This window comes from Budorcas taxicolor, chromosome 13, assembly GCF_023091745.1.
Source record: "Budorcas taxicolor isolate Tak-1 chromosome 13, Takin1.1, whole genome shotgun sequence".
Lineage (NCBI taxonomy): Eukaryota > Metazoa > Chordata > Mammalia > Artiodactyla > Bovidae > Budorcas > Budorcas taxicolor.
The window spans coordinates 47,091,072-47,099,137 of NC_068922.1; the positions used below are offsets into that span (position 1 = coordinate 47,091,072).

Below are 8,066 nucleotides of genomic sequence, written 5' to 3' on the forward strand. Positions count from 1 at the left end.
GACAGATTCTACCAAAAATTTATTTTGTGGTATACAAAATCCCAGGGTTAATCTCAAGATAAGAAATTTTTTGTTCATTCAAACACTAAGTATGATATTGTAATTAAGTGAAAAAGACACTGAAAATAGGACACTTTAAAATCATTAAAGATTACATACATTAATACACACCAGCAAATACTGAAAACAAAAAGGACCACTATCACATTTAGACCTGTTCTGTAAGTACTCTGCAGTTTATATTAGGAAAAAGAAGTATTTAAGAAGAAAAAACAAGACCTTTTGCAGCTAGTATGACTGTTGACCCAAGAAACTCAAGAGAATCAACTAAAAAGTAAAACTTAACAGAGTGTGGTCAGGTAGTGTGCCAGACACAGTGCTATTTCATTTCCCTTGTGGACACACAAATGACTCCCCTTGCATCTAGGATATGGACTATGGGAGAAAATATTACTAATTCCAAGCTCGGCCCATAAGAAAACTCTTCCATGCACAAAATCTGACAAAATCTCACAAAATCAGAGGCCAGATTTTGAAGTCAATTGTGATGTTAAGATGGAAGGAGCCTAAATTCCCAACTCACCCGTTAGGGGAGAATCAGCTAGAAAAATGTGAGCAAGAAATGTTTTTATTTTGTTAGTGCTAGATTTTGGCTAGTATTAATTAAGCTGAATAATAGGTGGTCAGGTATAAAATATATGGACTGCATATACACTTTCTTTACACTTGCTTTATAAAATTAGGAAATAGGGTACATGGAAGGGAAGAGGAACAAAATCATCTCACTCTAAATAGCAAACATTTTAAAATAAAGAGCAATAAATAAGTGATCTGTAGACCATACATTAGTGAGAACTTTAAAAATGAGAGCTATTAAATCTAAATGAATCAAAAGATTTGTTGATAGAACAATTCAATATTATAGGATGAAAAGTCTCCCCAAATTAACATGTATTTAATCAAACAGCCCATTAAAAGTTATTTTGAAACCCTAATTTTGTTCCTTTTTATGGATGAGTACTATTCTATTATATATATTATATATACCACATCTCCTTTATCCATTCATTTCTCAATGGACATTTAGGCTGCTTCCATGTCTTGGCTATTGTGAACAGTGTGGCTATGAACATAGGGTGCCTGTATATTTTTGAACTATAGTTCTGTCAAGATATATGCCCAGGAGTGGTACTGTTGGATCATACAGTAATTCTATTTTCAGTGTTCTGAGGAATCTACATACTGTCTTCCATAGTGGCTGTACCAACTTACATTCCCACCAACAGTACAGAAGAGTTCCCTTTCTCCACACCCTCTCCAGCATTTGTTTAAAAAATGCAAATCTTAATAGCATATTTCTCAAACAGAGGGAAACCAGAATCAAATATAACTTGTCTAACAGCATCAACTTTACTCAAAGATTAAAGAGGAAAAGTGTTTAATGTTAAGCCAAGTACTGATGTTTCTGGAATAGAATATAAAATTCACATTAATTTTAGATAAAAAGATTTAAAAGTGTCAAAGTTTTCATACTCCCAGCACTTCAAAATATGCAAATATTCCCCTATACCACACTTTTGTAGAGTAATTTGTGAAGCGGTGTCTTAATATAGAAAAGAGCTCTTGACAATAAAATGTGAACTCAAACTTGTCAGTAAATATTAATTATTACTATGAAGCAGGAATAAGCAAACTTTCTACAAAGAGCCGGATAGCAAATATTTTAGGCTTGCTGGTCATACAGTGTCCTGAATGGTCACAACTATGTTTAAATAAAACTTGTTTTACAAAAACAGATGCTGGTGGTTCCCCAATCAGCAACATTCTCATCATTTGGGAACTGGTTAGAAATTCAGATTACCAGGCCTCACCCCAGAACTTCTGAATGAAAAACTCTTAAGTTTAAGATCTACCATGTCAGACAGAAAAAGAGGCTGTACCCCCAACCAGGTGATGTGCCTTTTGGAGACAGCAAAGGATTTAAGCCAGCACTGCAGAGGGGACAAGAGTCTCCAAATTGGATACCGAAATATCAACCACAGAATAAACAGCATTTCAAGTAGTGCTTTTCATCAGAAGCAGGAGAAGACCATCCACAGTTATTATACCAACAACTTTGTAATGAAGTCTTGGTCCAGAATGGCAAAGTTCATGCAAGTTTAACACTGGGGCATGTATGTCGTTACTTGAACAAAGGGTTAGAGGGAAGCCACCTCAAAGGAAGACTATAAAAGAAAGGAAAATATGCTGGGGTTGAGGGCTTGTGGGAGGTTCCTTCAGGAACAAATGAGGGAACAGAAGGAATAAAGGACTCCAAGTTCCGGTGCAGACCAGACTTGGGTCAAATTCTGACTCAGCTACCATGATCTTGGGCAAGGAGTGAACCACCACCAACTTCAGCATTCTCAGAAGTAAACTGAGAATAATACCTATTTCCACAGGGCTGCTGTTAGTGAATACAAGAAGTGCCAGGCTAAGCACCTGGTGACCAACTGATACTAGTTTCTCTGCTCTCTTCTATGCCAACAGGAGCTAAGAAACACAGACCTTCAAGAAAGACTTCTATCACTAAGGGACCCAAGCTTTATTGGAGCATTAAGAGCAGAATTCAAGACCCAAGAGTTAACTTAGAAAAGTTAACCAAGCTCCAGTTTCTTCATTGATAAGATGCAGACTAGAACCACGTTGGCTGCCAGCTGTTGGAATCAACAATAACGACCTCAAGTGCTCAATCCATAGCCAGTGCCCATCAGCACTGTCTGGTCTTTCCTGGGTCCCCTCTATTGCTTAGACAGGTTCCTGGAGAGAAGAACAATTTTTAAGTTCAACTTAGCTCAACTTTTTTAAGCTCAACTTCTTTTGAGTTCAACTTAGAAGATAGGAAGATTCAACTCTGTAAGATTCACACGCACATAAATGAGAACGGTAGCCACCCAAATAGGCAGGCCTACACCAGGCGCTCACCGAGACACCCCAGGGCAACTGACACAACGAGACTGAGGATCAGCCGCTTTCGGAAAAGCCTGTGGAAAGAGCCCATTACTAAAGAAGGCTTTCTGGACCGCAGAACAGAAAAAGCCATGGTTTATAGTCCAATGCAACCTTGACCTCCTCATACGAAAAGAAGAAAGTGAAAAACTCATCAATGCTACAGAAAAAACGATGATGAAGGAAGAACCAGAGTCAAGACCATAGCCAACAGAAAGAGGCTGTGAGCTGCACTCTCAAGTTGCTGAAAAGTTCATGGGCAGTGAGACTAATTGGTTGAAATCTTAAGTATGATCCTCCATAAGATTATGCACTGCCCACTACTGCACCCATTACACTTGAATACTTAAATATTTCTATATATAGTATAACATACTATATATATATTGCATGATATACAAATCATGTCTATAAGACATCCTAATGGAGGGAACAGGCCATTTTTGATGAATCCAGATTTTTGCTTTTTGTGCTACCTTTAGATTCTAGGCCTGCCAAAGAAAAATAAGAAGTAATGCAAGAGACAGTTCTGGAAAAAAAAAAAAAAGTAGATGGAATTTTCCTTCATGAGAAATTTTCAAGGAAGGTTTTAGAGGCCACCCAGACCTGAGGTCAGGGATTTGCCTGTCTGAGGTCAGAGGACAGAATTAAGACAAAGGACAATGAGAAGTTCCCAAGAAGATTTACATTTCCATGCAAGAAGAACTGTTACAAGAAAGAACAAAATCTGACTCCATATTGGACCTGTTTCTGCTACTTTAACCTTTGCTTCCAGTTGCTTTTGTTCACTAAAAGGTTACTGTCCATACATAATGGTCTGCCTAGGGGAACCCTGTCCCTCTGCTAGAATCTTCGTTCAGAACCCTGTCTACCTGCGGATGGCTACAGGGAAGAAGAAATTAACATATCTGGCCTCTCCCACAAGGCTGGCCATTTCAGGAGATATTTGCAAGATTAATGGCCTTTTTACTTTACTTCCTCACCTCCCACCCCTCTATAAAAGAACCTAGCATCCAGGCTCCAATAAGATGGCTATTTTGAGACATTAGTATGCCATCTTCTCAGTCTGTCAGCTTTCCAAACGAAGTCCTTATTCCTTCCTTCAACACCTGGTTTCTGATTTATTGGCCTGTCCTACTGCAAGCAGGCTTCCCTGGTAGCTCAGAGGTAAAGAATCCACCTGCCAGTGGAGGAGAATAGGGTTTAACCCCTACGTCAGGAAGATGCTCTGGAGAAGGAAAAGGCCTCTCCAATATTCTTGCCTGGGAAGTCCCATGGACAGAGGCGCCTAGCAGGCTCGCAAAAGAGTCAGACATGACTTAGCAACTAAAACAACAACCACCTGTGGCAAGCAGAGCAAGCTTCAACTCAGTAACTGAATCCCCCACCAAACACTCACCCCACCCTTTACTACTGCACCTGGTCACACCAGGTTGGCATGGCAACTTAACATGCCATGGAATGTGTGGTTCCTGGGGCAGCCACTTTCCTTCTAGGTGCTTGGGCCAGAACTCTGCTCTTGCCCTCAACTCCCTCTCTCATTCCCCACATATGATCCATCAGCAATCTCCTCATTCCAACCTCACAATATGACTACTTCTCACCACCCACCCCCCCTCCACTCAATCACCATCTTCAGCCCTGTACTAGCTAGCTCCCCTGCAGACCTACCCTGCTCACCCAGACTTCAGTCTATTCTCAGACATCAACAATCAGCATGTCTCTATCCCCTCTCTGTTCAAAACTCTCCAACGGCTCCCACCACCAACCCCGCTTTCAAAGTAAAATCTACAGGCCTTCCTCCTAGGTGCCTGTGGCCTACCGTGACTCAACTCCCATAGTCTTTCTGACCTCAAAATCATTATCTCTTCCTCCTGCCTCAGGGCCTTTGAATCTGCAGTTTTCTCCACTGGGAATGCTCTTACCCCAGACATCCACATGACTCGCTTCCTACCATCTCCACTCAAAGGTGACTCAGCTTCCTGTTCTACCTTTCCTAAAATTTCAGCTCCCACCCAACACTTACTACCCGCAATCCTGCCAGATTCTTCTTCAGAGCACAAAGTCTCATTGTCTGCCTCCACAAGTAGTGTGTGAACTATGTGTGTGGAGGAAATCTCCATACAGCATCTGGAGCACCAAAAGCATTACCTGGCACACCGTCTGCAGTTAATACATGCACTAAATGTGGGGAGGACTGTGAAAAGCCTAAGCTGCAAGCAGATCTCAAATCCTGGAGGGCCAACAATCTAGAACTGTTTACAAAACAACAGGCCAGAAACAGCAAAGTCAAGGAGAAAATAGAGTGCCATAAGGAGCACAAAAGACCAGTAAATCCCATGGTGGTAGCTCATAGCCTAACCTGAAGCAGGAATTCTCCCCCAGCAAAAGAATGAAAGAAAGTCCAGAGTCAGGCCCTCTGAGAGAAGAATAACTGTTAGAAAAGCAGGGAGTGAAAATGAATAAATAAGGTTACCTAGCATCGGGAACAGGCTAGTGTGTTGGGAGTTCTTTAGGCAAGACCTGGAAACAGGTCAGGGAAGGATTGCAAAATGTTTAAATTAAAATAACCCAAGAGTATTAAATAAAAATAAATCAGCTTTTTAAAAGCTTCCATTTACAAGTACAAGCTCTATATAACCGCAAATTATGACTGCTTACTTCTAATTCCCTTAATCATAATGGGAAAATTCCTTAAAGCCATCAGTAATATAAGAAATGAGTCCCCAAACGGATCCCAGGTTTTTCTAAGGAGACACTGAAGAGGGTGGCAATAATCAACTCAGAATTTCCAATATACCAGGTTTCAGTCAATAATGTTTAGATTAACAGCATCAGTCACCAAATTAGCTGAGGTACACCTAACTCATTCCTGCAATGCTATGAGCCTTTGCTACACAAAAGAGATAGGCAGTGTGGTCTGAAACCTAGCCAATATTCTAGACAGGTACTTTCATAAGCATTTTTGAAATATCCTAACAGACATTAAAATTCAACTTAATTAGAACTTCCCTGATGGTCCATTGGCTAAGACTCCAAGCTCCCAATGCAGGGGGCAGTGCGGCTAGGGTTCCACCCTGGGGCAGAAAACTATATCCCTGTGCAGAACCTAAGTCCCAGAAGAGCCAAATAAAGAAATAATTTTTTTAAAATAAAGATTAAAAAAAAAACTTAAGTGACTTGCCACAGTCAGAAAATACAACTGCACACAACCATTTGAGGCATGGGGGTGGAGAACTAATACAACAAGGTATTAAAATACCAAGTTTCTTTAAAAAAAAAAAAATTTACTCCCTACTCCAAGCAAAGAAGTGAAATGCCCTGGGATTCAAAGAAAGAATCTGGTCACCATTTCAGCAAAGGAAACAGTCTAGAAAGCAAGATAGCTCATGTTCAGGCTGTCGGGTAAAACAAGTAGTCAGCTGGACACACCTACTCACCCCCTTTTAACTAAAACGTGCCATGAGGGCTTACTCTGTGCACACTCACTGCTGGGCTTTCAAAAGACAAGTGCCCAGAAAGCTATTAAATTCTGGATGAGTGCAAAGAATTCAGAATTCTGAGCTGAAAGGCTCTTTTTATAAATCTCATAAGACTCACCTTCAGGGGCTAAATGCGCAAAGTCATATGTAAAGGTGAAAAGGCAGGTACAGACAACTGGAAGAGCGATGTCTCAGTACAACAGCATCCAAATGCAAAAAATATAAAAATTAAAATGTTCCAACCACCACTGCCTCTAGCCTCTGGCTTCAAAGAGGAAGAAACTGGGTAAGGAAGGTCACATGGCAATTAATGACAGCTCATAATGACTGTCTCAGGACTCCCAGCCATGTCCTCACCCTGTCCAGCCTTCTCTGAACATAGGCGTCCAAATATTAGAAAGGTTAGCATCTTCCATCTCCTCTGTTACAGCACTGCAAGACTAAAAGTAGCAGCGACTCCTAATGCCTCAGACCCAGAAATCCCATACGGGTGACTTGCTTCCACCTGCAGTTGCCCTCATTTACCCTCTGCACTGACAATCAAGAATTTAAAGTCATGCTTAAAACCCCCAGCCTGCAGGCCGAATTCCTGTCAGCTACCCATCAAAGGGACATCTAGAGTCAAAAGAAGGAGAAAATTCTGCGCCCATAAACTAGTCACACTCGAAAATGTCAATTTCTTTTTCCAAGAAGGTGGCAACAGGGGGACCCCAACCCCCGCGAGTCTTGTCAGAGAGGAAGGCCCTGGGGACCGGGCAGGAGCTGCTAAAATTACTTGGCGCAGCCACTGTAGGAGAGAAAGAAAGCAAAAATATAAAGGGCAACCCCCCCACCCTCTGCCATCCCTCTTGATGGCCCTGCATTCCTGGGGGCACAGAGATGCCCGGGCGCACCGCCTGCGGAGGGCCGACCGGAGAGCGATCGCAGGCTGCGCGGGCCGAGGGCCGGGGAGGAGGCGGCAAGGACTGGGTCCCGGGGAGACCCCACTAGCCTGCCCGCCGCGCGGCCTGAGGGCCCGAGCGCCCCGCGGCTCCGGCCACGAGCAGGGGTGAGCGCTCAGGGGCCCGGCGGGGGCTGGGGGTCGCCAGGCATCCCTGGGTCCCGCGGCCAGGATGACCTGCCCGTGCGGGGACCCGGCAGACGGGCCAGGGTGTGGGGGCGCAGGCCGCGCCGCGGGGCCGCTGACAGCGCGCGGGGGCCGTGCCTGGTCGGCCTCGTGAGCGCCGCAGGCCCCTCGCTGCCGGGCCTGGCAACTGCGGCCCGCGGCCAGGTAGGGGGCGCGGCGGCCGGGCTCTCACCTGGCTGCAGCTCGCCGGGCTCCCGTCCTGCCGGCTGCGCCTCCGCTGCGCCTCAGCTCCGCAGTACCGGCCGTTGCCTCTGGCTCCCGCGACTGCCGCCTGCAAAATGGCGCCGCGGAGGGGCGGGCCGGGGGCGGGGAGCCGTGGAGCCGCCCGCCCCCGCGCGGACCTGGACCCACCTCTCTCTCCGCGCCCGACCCCCGCCCTCTTGTCTCCCCCGAGGGAGGGGCTCCCCGCCCGTCCGCAAAGCTAAGCCAGCCGTCAGGCCCCCCATGTGCCCTCCCCTCGTCGTCCTCTC

At 44.7% G+C, this 8,066-nt stretch overlaps 1 protein-coding gene across 1 annotated transcript in view; it reads right to left on the reverse strand.

Moving 5' to 3' along the window:
• The window catches only part of SLC23A2 (solute carrier family 23 member 2), a 137,493-nt gene extending 129,646 nt beyond the window's left edge, over nt 1-7,847 (reverse strand). Inside the window, exon 1 of the mRNA XM_052650709.1 lies at nt 7,769-7,847. The gene's annotated coding sequence lies outside the window, so the exon portion shown is untranslated. The remainder of the gene's footprint in view (nt 1-7,768) is intronic.
• Between the last annotated feature and the right edge of the window lie 219 nt (nt 7,848-8,066).